At 36.1% G+C, this 12,896-nt stretch overlaps 1 long non-coding RNA gene across 1 annotated transcript; it reads right to left on the bottom strand.

Moving 5' to 3' along the window:
- Nucleotides 1-749: 749 nt before the first annotated feature.
- LOC150036916 (uncharacterized) lies at nucleotides 750-12,350 on the bottom strand. The gene is made up of 2 exons (XR_016529039.1): nucleotides 11,915-12,350; nucleotides 750-1,363 (listed from the first exon to the last, which is right to left on the bottom strand). It is a non-coding gene; the product is annotated as an uncharacterized LOC150036916 (long non-coding RNA).
- Between the last annotated feature and the right edge of the window lie 546 nt (nucleotides 12,351-12,896).

Here is a 12,896-nt window from a genome sequence, read left to right as displayed (position 1 = left end):
GATTCGCTCTAAGAGTGTATTGTATAAAATGAATTGGAAGAATAAGTGCTAAGTATAAATGATGCGTTGATGCTTTGATGCGTTTATGTAATTATAACGCGATGGTGCGTTAGAGATATACAACAAAACGCACAACACTCCTTCTAATGACGTTCAAGTTTTTCTAAACCAGACCCAAGTATAAATCTAATTTAGGTTCCTGGTAAGTCCAGGGTCGAACTCAGGGATTCAGTTAAACGAACGCAGACCTTGCGTTGTATCTATTGTAGGAGTTTCCTAAATGTATGAAGAGAAATGTGTTATTTACATTAAAGTTCTGTGTTTGTGCCAGAAGATACAAAAGAGTTGAGTAGTGAGTGATGGATCATGCGAGAATGGAGTTTAATGTAAGTGGCATACGTCGGTCTAAGATGAATGTACACAAACCAGGGTGTGATGGGGATGAGATGGATGAATTGCTTATCTTTGGTTATGCGTTAGACTTTATTCAACACTTCTCAATGCGAATAACATACAAAACCTATCTCTAGGATGCATGCATCTAACACAGAATGCAATAAACACCAGTAAGTCTATCTCTAGATGTACTAGACGTTCTACTTGATGCTGGCTTATTTACTCTTTCGAATAATCTAAGTTAAGGATGCTTTTACCAATTTGGCAAGTCGGCTCAAGTGTTGAAATGAAGTTTTGCATAAAGTATTAATGCATTCAACATAAACAAGAAATAAACAATGGCAAGTGTGATGGATCAAACATATGAATTTTATAAAGAAACAGAGTGTCTTTACAAAAGCAATATTCAATCAGATGAAATGAAAGCGATAAATGAGATGAAGGAAACTTGAGTCAAGCTGCAGAGTACAATCTCTTGTATCTCTTTGGATCAATCTCATTGTGTACAATCACTTGTATAGGAATTGGACGAAGTGTCTTTCTCAATATTGGCTTCCTCTGCTCCCTGACCGGCGGTGGTGGTGGTTCTCAACCCTTCTGATCGTCTTGGCACCACAGCACAGCTTCTAAAGAACTAAAACTATGACTACGCTATTACAGAGAGTAAGGATCTTGATAATTTCTGAACTAACTAACTCTTGAGGGACTTCATCTATTTATAGGCATTGGTCATGTCCACTTGGTTGATGGGCAGCATTAAAGTCCATGCCCTGGTCAGCCGCCTGACACTCAGAAGCTTTTCAGACGCCGCCTACTGCAGGTGCTCATACTTGCAAGTGGTGATGTGACAAAATCAGCCTGGATCAATGAATCTTTTCTGCGTTGAACTCCCTCTGACGCATGGCCCATGCGTTAGAACTTTTTCCTGCGACACTTCTTGATTATGCGTTAGCTTCTTGTTAAAATCCTGCAATACAATGCGTTAGTGTCGGAGTTTTTAATAATAAAACTTCTTTTGCATGAGTTTGCTAATGTTTGAATAATTCCATGCGTTTCTTCTAAAAATGAGGAGAATTTATCATTAAAAACCTTAGTTGTTCCAACTTAAGAGCAAAAATAACTTGTATTTCTACAAGTTATCATATATCTATAGTGAGAGGAGTGCAACTATTGGGCTTTAGTTGAGTGACCCAGTAATTAACGAATGGTGGTTAATTAGGTTAAAGAGTTTAGCCGGTTAATCGGATTGTTGGAGCCAATGATCTGTAGGTCCATGAGATCCTCTTACTAGCTCATATCAAACTAAACCTTAGAACAGTGCGACGAACGAATTTAAAGAGTTTAAATTCGATTTTTGGAGCAAAGCATTAAATATATACGATATATTTAACCTAATGTTTAATTGCGAATCAAACATAAAGAGAGAGAAAATAGGAGATATTTAAATAAGATTTAAATATCAAGATTATGAACGGGAATTCATATAAATTGGGATTAGTGTTGGATTTAATATTAAATTAAATTAATTAAATTGTTTAATTAATTATTTAATATTGATTTAATTTTAAAATTGGTTATTAGAATTAATTTTGAAATTAAATGAATTGGTCAAAATTGCATTAAAAGTCAAATTGATGACTAGGTAAAAAATGTAATAGAATTCAAATTGTTGACTTTTGATTTTTAAAAGTCAAAAAATCAATTTTTTTGACTTTGGACTTTGAGAGTCAAACTTTGACCAAGTTAGCGGAATGATCCAACATTTGTGAGTGAGAAATTCCAACCATTGAATTGCTAAGTGTTATCTTCATTTGAAGACACTTGCCCCATTTAATCCCACTTTGAGTTTGTGGTTTTTTTAATCTCAAATTCTCATCAAACTCAAAATTGCATGTCATGCATGAAATGTCCTGTAAGTAGAAGAGTTCTATGATATTTGGTTCTTCTTGGCAAAGTGGAGACTTATGAGATTTTTGAGAAAATTCTTAGGCTTAAAGCTCTTCCAAACCTTAACCTAGTCCTCTCTAAATTAGTCACTCATCGGATCCCACCATTCCGTTCTAAGGCCGGAGAATAGTCGGAAAGACTCTCGTGGTGGTCTACGAACTATTCGTGAGGAGATTGAAGCTAATTTGGAGAAGATTCAAAGTCTACAAAGGTTATATTCTTTTTCCATTTTTTTTTTTTGTTTTATTGCATGCTTATTCTTTATAATTAACCTAATTAGAGTACTTTAGATCCATTTTTCTTCCGTTGTGCATGTGTTCGTTCCATCAGTTGCAACGCTAGGATGCAGCATCACGACGTTGTTCATCCCAGCCAAGAACAGCGCGTGTCCGTGAGTCAGTTTACGCATGAGGTGACAGGTTCGACCGGTCTGGCTTCTTTTGGTCTGGTTTATTCCGGTTTGGTCCGATTCAACATCTTTTGAACCTCTGAAGGTCAGGTCCGAGTCTTGGTCAAGTCAATTCGTGCAGTCCATATCAGATTTGAAGCTGTTTTTTTTTTTTTTTTTTACCTTTTTTGTAATAATTTATTATTATTGCTTGCTTAGGATGCCAAAGTTGAACCATATCAGTGTAATTTAAATATTTATGCATATGGTGTATCTTATATTTAAATTAAAACATGTATGTGCATATTGTATGCCATGTAATTTAAAATCCCACCATAAGAAGTATGTTACATGCATTAGGTATATGTTATAAAGAGTTATAATATATAGTATGCATGTTCAGGGTTTTTTTGTTTAATATAAGTGTTATATTGATTGTTGAATGCCTTTGTTGAAAGTTATGGATGCAAGCATGTCTATTTTTATAAGTTGTTATAAAATTAAATTAGACATTAAAATCCATAACGAAGATAAGCTACATGCTCACATAGTTTAAACACTTGTTTTAATAGTTAAAATAGATCGTTATCTTATAAAACACAGATACAAACTTAACTGGTATATAATCCTTTCTAAGGCTAGAGGTTTTTAAGTTGACGGTCTACAGAATACCTCTTACTTGAGAATTATGGCCGAATAATTCAGCTTTGTTAACTGATTTTATAAACGTACATGAGTAGTGTGAGGTAATAAAACGGTTTATAACCTAGACATCGTAGGTTAAAATCCATTTATAAGTGTTATACTTGGATAAACCACATAGACTTAGAGTTGTTTAATTAGCCAAAATAAACTTGAGTATAAATATACTCATATAATCGTTAAAACGCTTCAGTGGGAGTTTAATAATATATATGATATATTGTTAAAACATTTCAATGGGAATTTAATAACATATATGATATGTTGTTAGAATGCTTCAGTGTGAGATTAATAACATATACGATATGTTGCTTTTAGTTCTCGCATCCCTAAGAGTTCACATCGAGATTCATGCTTCACTTCGTGTCACCCTGGGAGTGACCTCCATTCAGAAAGTGTTTGCATGAATTAAGATCAAGGTGAATAGGGGAGGTTGTTAACAGTAAAATCAAATATACAATATTTTGATTTTAATTCTCACGTCTCTAAGGAATTCACACCATGAGATTCATGTGACACTTCGTGTCACCCTAGGAATGACCTCCATTCGGAAAGTGTTTGCATGAGTCAATATCAAGGTGAATAAGGGGAAGTTGTTCATTGTAAAAATATGTGATATATTGATTTCAACTCTCACATCCCTCGAAAGTTCACACCGTGAGATTCATACAACGCTTCGTGTCACCCTAGGAGTGACCTCCATTCGGAAAATGTTTGTATGGGTCAAGATCAAGGTGAATGCGGGAAGTAGTTCATAGTATGTGGGTGAAGGAAATGTGTCAATGTATCATATGGCCTCTTCCATTGGTTTGGACCATGAGATTCCTATGTTGCGCCTGCTGGTTAGCTTTAGGCAGCCTTTGCTAGTTGTTTAACGACGACTATCCCCTCGGAGGGTTCTAACATAGGATTCGGAACAACTCAAGCTCCAAAAATAGATAGGATTTCTTAGGTCCATTCCCAACCTTGACTTTCCAATTTGGTAGCATCGTTGGGGCCGACCTCTGAAGTCTAAAAATGAAGGGTTACACTTACAGAATTACTAAGTGTTAATAATTTCTGACCGAAAACGGTAACTAAATGATTATAGGAATAAGAGTTATTCTAAAGATAGTATTTAATCAAGAAAGTCTTGCTTCAGTGAAGGAGTATTTAACTGCCCCTCGGTAGCACTTATTCTGACTCACTATAGTATCGTTGCAAACAAATAATGATTATGGGTACATTATTACTTTTTGCTAAAACTTAATTTGGATTTAGTTGCAATTTACTAATAAGATTTTGTTTAAAATTTCAGCATGTCGAATTCTTCTATAATACTCGCTTCCGCTTTAGCTAACGGGAATAACAATTCAACATGCAAATTACTAGCAAATGATGATTCAAAATAAGTTTTAATAGAGGAATGTCCTCTATCTCCCATCTCATCTAAAGTTTTAAATTATATAGATGAGATTGCAAAAATCGAACGACGGAGTTAATATGATTTACTTGTCATCAAAACATGCTTAGTGGAAAACGATAAAAAGACCTGGATAATAGATTCAGGTGCCGCAAATCATATCTGTACTTTCTCTCAAGAAACAAGTTCCTGGAGACAATTAACAAAAGGTGAAGCAACCTTTAAAGTAGGGACTAGGAAGGTTGTTTCAGTTAAAGTAGTGGGAGATATGAAGTTATTTATAAGAGATAAATACATTTTACTTGAAAATGTTTATTACATTCCTTCTATGAAAATGAATTTAGTATCTGTCTCATGTTTGCTGGAACAAAATTACGAAGTTTCTTTTGAAAATAATGAAGTGTTCATTACTTCAAAAGATATCAAAATTTGTTCTGCAAAACTAGAAAATAACTTGTACATGTTAGAACCGACTGAGGTAAAAGCCATTTTGAACATAAAGATGTTTAAAACAGCTGAGACTCAAAATAAGAAAAGAAAAGTTTCTCCAAATGCCTATCTTTGGCACTTGAGACTTGGTCACATCAATCTCAACAGGATTGAAAGATTGGTGAAGAACGGTCATCTAAATTAGTTAGAAGACAGTTCATTACCTCCATGTGAATCTTGTCTTGAGGGTTAATGACTAAACGATCTTTTTCTGGAAAATGTCTTAGAGCCAAAGAACCATTGGAGTTGGTACATTCAGACCTTTGTGATTCGATGAATGTTAAAGTCAGAGGAGGATATGAATATTTCATCAGCTTTGTTGGTGATTATTCAAGGTATGACCATATTTACCTAATGCATCATATGTTCGAAACACTAGAAAAAATCAAGGAATATAAGGCTAAGGTTGAGAACTAATTAGGTAAAATACTTAAAACACTTCGATTAGATCGAGGCAGTAAGTATATGGACTTAAAATTCCAGGACTATTTGATAAAACATGGAATTTAGTCGCAACTCACAGCTCCTAGCACACCTCAACAAAATGGTGTGGTAGAAAGGAGAAATAGGATCTTGTTACACATGGTTCGTTCTATGATGAGTTATGCCCAATTGTCAAGTTCTTTTTGGGGACACAGTTAAGACTGTATATTTTGAGTATGGTTCCCTCGAAAAATGTTTCGAAAACACCTTACGAGTTATGGAGAGGACGTAAAGGTAGTTTACGTCACTTTAGGATTTGAGGATGCCCAACACATGTGTTGGTGCAAAATCTTAAGAAGTTGGAACATCGTTCAAAGGTATGCCTATTTGTAGGTTACCCTAAAGAGACAAAAGGTGGTTTCTTTTATGATCCTCAGGAAGATAAGGTATTTATATCTACAAATCGAAAAATGCAACTTTCCTAGAGGAAGATCACATTAAAAATCATCAACCTCACAGTAGGCTAGTAATAGATTAAATGACCAAAGAAACAACAAATGCATCAACAAGAGTTGTTGATCAAGTAGGTCCATCAACAAGAGTTACTGATGAAACTAGTACTTCACATCCTTCTCAAGAGTTGAGCATGCCTCGACGTAGTGGGAGGGTTGTGCAACAACCTGACCGGTATATGGGTTTAATTGAAACTCAAGTCATCATACCAGATGATGGCTTAGAGGATCCATTAACTTTCAAACAAACAATGGAAGATGTGGATAAAGATCAGTGGATCAAAGCCATGGACCTTGAAATGGAATCAATATACTTCAATTTAGTCTAAGATATTGTAGATCAACCAAAAGGGTAAAACCCATCGGTTGAAAGTGGATCTACAAAAGAAAACGATACCAAGTTGGTGAGTTACAGACCTACAAGGCTAAGCTTGTGGCAAAAGGGTTTACCTAAAGAGAGGGGTAGTTATGAAGAAACCTTTTCTTTGGTTACCATAATAAAGTCTATTAGAATACTCTTGTCCATAGCTACCTTTTATGGTTATGAAATATGATAAATGGATGTCAAGATAGCCTTTCTAAATGGTTATCTTGAAGAGAGTATCTATATGTCTCAACCAGAAGGGTTTATAGAACAGGGTCAAGGGAAAAAAGTTTGCAAGCTTAATAGATCCATTTATGGGTTGAAACAAGCATCTTGATCCTGGAATATGAGATTTGACACTGTAATCAAATCTTATGGCTTTGAACAAAATGTTGACGAACCTTGTGTTTACAAGAAAATTGTTAACAAAACTGTTGCTTTTCTGGTTCTGTATGTTGATGATATTCTACTTATAGGGGATGAAGTAGAATTTATGGCTGACGTCAAAAGATGGCTTGCTATGCAATTCTAAATGAAAGATTTGGGAGAAACACAATATGTTCTTGGAATCCAAATAGTTCGGAACCGGAAGAATAGAAATTTAGCATTATCTCAAGCATCTTATATAGACAAAATGTTATCTAGATATAAAATGCAAAATTCCAAGAAATGAATGTTGCCTGTCAGACATGGAATTCATCTGTCTAAAGAATAAAGTCTTAAGTCACCTCACGAGGTTGAGGTTATGAAACGAATTCCATATGCATCAGCAGTAGGGAGTTTCATGTATGCCATGTTTTGTACTCGTCTCGACAAATGCTATTAACGGACCGGTCTTATGGTGTTGCTCCCAAAAGACAGACGCACAAATAAATTTATATGCACCAAACTAACCCTTTATACTAACTAGTAGTACAAGTAGCAAGTCCGGGGTCAAACCACAGAGAGCCAAATATGGATTCCTCAAAAGTTGGAACTTGTAGGAAGTAATCAGGGGGGAGGGGGCATTTGTGAAAATTGTTAATAAATTGAGTAAGCGAAAATTGTGCAATGCAAATAATTGAGAAATTTTATTTATCGAACAAATACTTAGCTTGGGTAATTATAATTTAATCCATTCCTCATTAATTCTATCATAGACTACTCAAAAGATACATGAGATTATTTGAATTAAAAACTTAGTCTACTCAATTAGAATCCTAGCTGGTAGTCCATAAAATCAAATTAATTAAGAGAAAAGCAAGAATCCTTAACCAATCAATTAATCAACAGACATTAAGATTCAAGGCAAAACTAAGCCAATTAATTGGTTTTCATCGTCTAACTAATTATTTGAGCGAAATTTATCTAAGTTAGAAAGTAAATGTAACACTCCGCATTTTTTTTATTAATGTAATTTCAGTAATTCTTATTATTTTAGGGCATTTTTGGAATTTTGGACTTCATGTGTAATTGTCGAAAATTAATGGGTTTGACATTGAAATCATTCAATTTGGAAATTAATGACAGGAATTAATTTCATTTTTGGGAAAGAAAGGAAGTTAATAAAATAAAGTGGAATAAGGAAAAGAATAAAATAAATTTTATTTTATTTCCTTTTAAGTTTTTTAAGTTATTATTATTATTTTATAAAAACAAAATTTTCCCTTCTCCTTTTACCTCACGCCCCCCCCCCCCCCCAATCGTGAGAACCCTCGCCGTCGAACCTCCCAACAGTCGCGCCTTTCGCCGATCCAAAGCCTCCTCAACACGTCGCCGGTCAGATGTGAAGCCCAGCCGCACGTTAGCTTCACTCGACATCGTCTGTTAGATTCGTTGGAGTCACACCTTCCTTCACGCGCAAACAAGCCCAGTCGAGCGACGCCACCGCTTTGAGCTTCAACTCCAGTCGCTGCCTTCATGCCTAGCCGCCTCACCATTTCTTCCAGCAGCCACTCGATGCCGCCCAACCCTATTGGTTGAGGCCGAGCCGCTTGTCCAGCCCGTCGCCCGAGCGCAGCCGTCGGTCAATGCCTTCCTTCGCGGTCGTTCATCGGATTTCGGCTAGTGTTGGTAAGTTTTGTGTAAGAGCAGTTGAGTTCTGAAGGTTCTTGGTTGCCTAATAAATTTTGGATTTCTTTTTGGTTGATGCCGATTATATTTGGAATTTAGATCCAAGATTGGAGTGCTTCAAAGTGCGCAACGTGCTGTCCAGCGGATTCGAGTTCGTTCGGCAAGTAGTTTGGTAAATGTTGTGATCCTTCTTGTTGGTTGTTGGGCACCTATTGATTATTGGACTAAATGATGGTTTGATTTTAAGTATTTTGAAGGTTCCAAGTCGTCGTCCATTGGGTTTTAAAATCTGCTAAGAGGAGATTTTGGAGTCGAAATCTTGCGAGTGTTTGTTGATCAAGTTTCATTTGGGTAAGTTAATTGGTGATCGTTGGATTAAATTTGTATGTTTGGGTCTTTGTTCCAAAGATTGGAATTTAGTATTATGTCTGTATTAGGGGACTTAATTTAGGATTTATTTTGTTGGAGATCATTAGCTTGGATTAATATCTGAATTTGACTTCGAGGTAAGTAATCTTACTATTAGAACTGCCCACAGGCCAGACACTAGATATATGGCAGCATGATAGATGAATATTATGACAGAACGATAACATGATAGATGGATAATATAGTATGACCGATATATGTTCTTGAAAGATTTATTTGTGCACGTAGATACTTGTATGCTAGTAAGAGGTGAAACTTGATTCACTGAGGTTGTATTTAATATGAGGATATTGAGGCATATATGCATGTTGTATAACCACGATGTTGAGGTGTATATGTATGTTATAGAATCATATTGTGATAATTGTGATGTTGAAACTGTGATAGTGAAGGAAATCGGAAGCGATGATTTCCATGAGCAGCGGAACAAGACTATTCCAAATTACAATTATAAATCAACAAATCATTTACAGTCGACTTCGTACAAGCAGTTATACAATTTACAGAGAAATTACAACATGAAACAATAAATGTACAGAAGGAGAAACTATACTAACAACAGTAGAAACGTCTCCACGCTCCGATATGCACTCTGATCAAACAACAGCAACCACGAGCGCTCGATCTACACGACCGCAACATCGCACGAACACAGCATGAACACTTCGCACTCGTCCTCAATGATCTCCTCGTTCACGGACTCCTCTGCAACAGCGAACGACCTTCGCATCACCACGAACGACCTCCGAAAAACCTCGACGGTGTCGAGTTGAGTCTGACACCACCAACAAGACGACCTTGGTATTCTCGATGTGAGAATCCAGAGGGTGGGCTCTGTTCGGACTTGGTGTGAGGCAGACGAACGGAGGAAACAATGATCACGTACACGATTGGGCAAGTGGTAAAAGTCGAAGACCTATCGTATAGGTCGATGCCCAATCGTTTACGTAAAACTATGCGATTGTCTAGCAAAAGCTATGTGATCGTTTAGCTCTATCGTTTAACTCGGTCGATTCTACACAATCGTTTACCTTAGGCCAGCGATCGTCTAGCAAAGCTATGCGATCGTTTAATAAACACTGCACGATCGTTTAGCTAGCACTTGCATAATCGTTTAGCTCGCCCAGCCATCGTTTAGTAAATTTGTATTTACTTGTCGACTTCCATGAGTTTTTTTTCGCCGGAGAGAAAACTCAAAATCTTTTCAAAACTTTTGTGAAAACCCCTTTGTTTAAAAAAATAGGAAACCACTTTCCTTTATACTCACGGTTACCATGATTAAATAACCACCCACTACTTTGGTTATTTTAAAAGAAAAAGTGTTAATTATCTAATAATTAATATAATTATAAATATAAATGATAACCAACTTATCATACTATATTTATAATCTATAGTTTTAATATTTAATCTCATGAAACATATAAACCATAGTTCTGGTCCCAGTGGTTCGATCACGAATTTCGTTTGTCATTCGTCAGCGTGTCCCTACTCTTACTTGAAACATAAACATGAGAAAGGATGAGTATAAACTACTCAATAAGTAACCCCACTACCGGGGTCAGGCTAAGCATTTATGTCCAATAAATGCAACATGAACCAAAACTCTATACTAGTGGGACCTGAAGATTTCCCTTACATGGCTCACTCTTTTTCCTTTCCCCTAGAGTGCACCTCTTTCGTACACTCAGTTCCTCTCGATGAATGTAGGAATGTGTACCTCTTTCGTACACATAGTTATGCATACACCTCTTTCGTATACACATAACCCACACTGAATGTGTACCTCTTACGTACACATGGTTATGTGTACACATCTTTCGTATACACATAATCCACTGAGTGTGTACCTCTTACGTACACCCCAGATTCTCTCTATGAATTTAGGGATGTGTACCTCTTTCATATACATAGTTATGTATACACCTCTTTCGCATACACATTACCCACTGAAGTCAAATAATTTGGAAAGGAAAAGAGGTCACACCTAACTTCATATTATATATAACTTTCACACAATCATAAATCCTCTAAAATCGCCTTATTAAAGTCATATTAACTAACTCACCGTACGCGTTTAATCTAGTGTTGAGGGATCAACTCTAGTACATTACTTTCATGCACTAAATCATCTAAACAATCAAACATTCGAAATTTCATAATACATCATATGGCCTACACATTTTCATAATAAATCACAGTTATATACATCAACAAATGCCTAACTCTCACCCAATTTTAAAACATTCCAATAGTAGTGTCACTTAACTCATAGTTTAGGGTCATGCTCAATCGTCCTTTTAATACGTTTCATAAAAAAATTCTAAAATCATGCTCATACCTATAGCACATATTATCATATGGTTATATATCTTTTCTAATCAGTCCATTAAATCTCAAAATCAACAAAACTATCCTTATAAAGAGTCTTAGAGTCCTCGAAATAAACCTTATAAACAGTCTTAGAGTCCTCGAAATAACCCTTAAATTTATCGTCTGACACAAAGGCAGTTCCGATAATAAGATTACTTACCTCGAACCGAAATCCCACACCTAAATCAAAAAACCAAACACCAATAGCAACTTGAAGCAATTCCCCTAATCACAGAAACACAACCTTCAAATTCAAAGCAAAAACAACGATTTTTAAATCTTTAGGTTTAATTCCAAAACACCCAATTTACATCAACCTTTGAGTTTTCCATATAAATTTCAAAAATCCATTTACTCACCCGAAAAAGCCACACACCATCAGTTAGTGGGTATTCCAAAATCCTCAAGAAATTGCAACAAAACTACTCAAATCTTACCTCAACCAATCAATTTGTCCAAATCCGATGACCAAGACAACAACGGCTGTGAAAACGGACTAGGCTTGCACAGAACCAGCGACGCGGCGCAACTCCAGCTGAGCAGACTAACTACGGCTGACCTGGGACCTCCGGCAGCGGCTCGTCGAACAGAAGCGGCTGGTCTTTGAACCCGTGCTCGACGCGAAGAACGGCAGTGTGAAGGCGAAGGGGCGCGAGGGACGACGGACGCTCGCGACTGGAATGACGCCCAAAGACTGGCTCCAGAGCAGGCGACGAAGCGAATGAGCAGTCGGCGGCTCTGGTCAACGGTGGTAGACGTGCGATGCGGCTGGGAGAGACGACCGACGCGAGGGCGAGTGAGCAATCGGCTGGACGATCGCGAGGTGTAGGCGGTGACGGAAAAAGGATTTCAGCGATTGGGGGGGAGGGTCGCACGAAAGAACGGGAGAAGGGAAAGAAAGTGGAACTTAAAAATATATATAATAAAATAAAATAAAATAAAATATTTTATTATATATATATATATATTTTTTAAAAATTCTTTCCTTTCCCTCTTTAAACTCAATTTCAAAAATAAACTAATCCTCCCAAATAACAACTCACTTTTGGTAGTATTTAAAATTAAAATTCACTTAAAAGTTAAATTAATTGCGACATAAGTCCAAATTTTTTCTTTGAACAAACTAAATTTTGAAATTGACAAAATTGTCTTCAAATTTTACGAAAATACAGAATTTAAATTGGGAAAAACTCGGGATGTTACATTATAAAATATCATTTTTCATCCCAACACTTTAACTGGTATTTGTACTTTCAAATATTTAAGTTTAATCTCTTCTCCAATAAATCTAAAAATAATCCAAATAGTTAGTTTATTGTTCATTTTTTTATTGAAAAAATATCGATGTTAACCTTCTTTTTATAAATTTTAAAAATATAGTTATGCAATGTCTATTCTTGTATAAAAATTGTTATCATT

Source organism: Benincasa hispida, chromosome 4 (assembly GCF_027475165.1).
Source record: "Benincasa hispida cultivar pf3 chromosome 4, pf3_genome.v1.1, whole genome shotgun sequence".
Classification (NCBI taxonomy): Eukaryota; Viridiplantae; Streptophyta; class Magnoliopsida; order Cucurbitales; family Cucurbitaceae; genus Benincasa; species Benincasa hispida.
The sequence above is the reverse complement of the archived record's forward strand: the minus strand, read 5'-3'. Positions and strand labels throughout refer to the sequence as shown.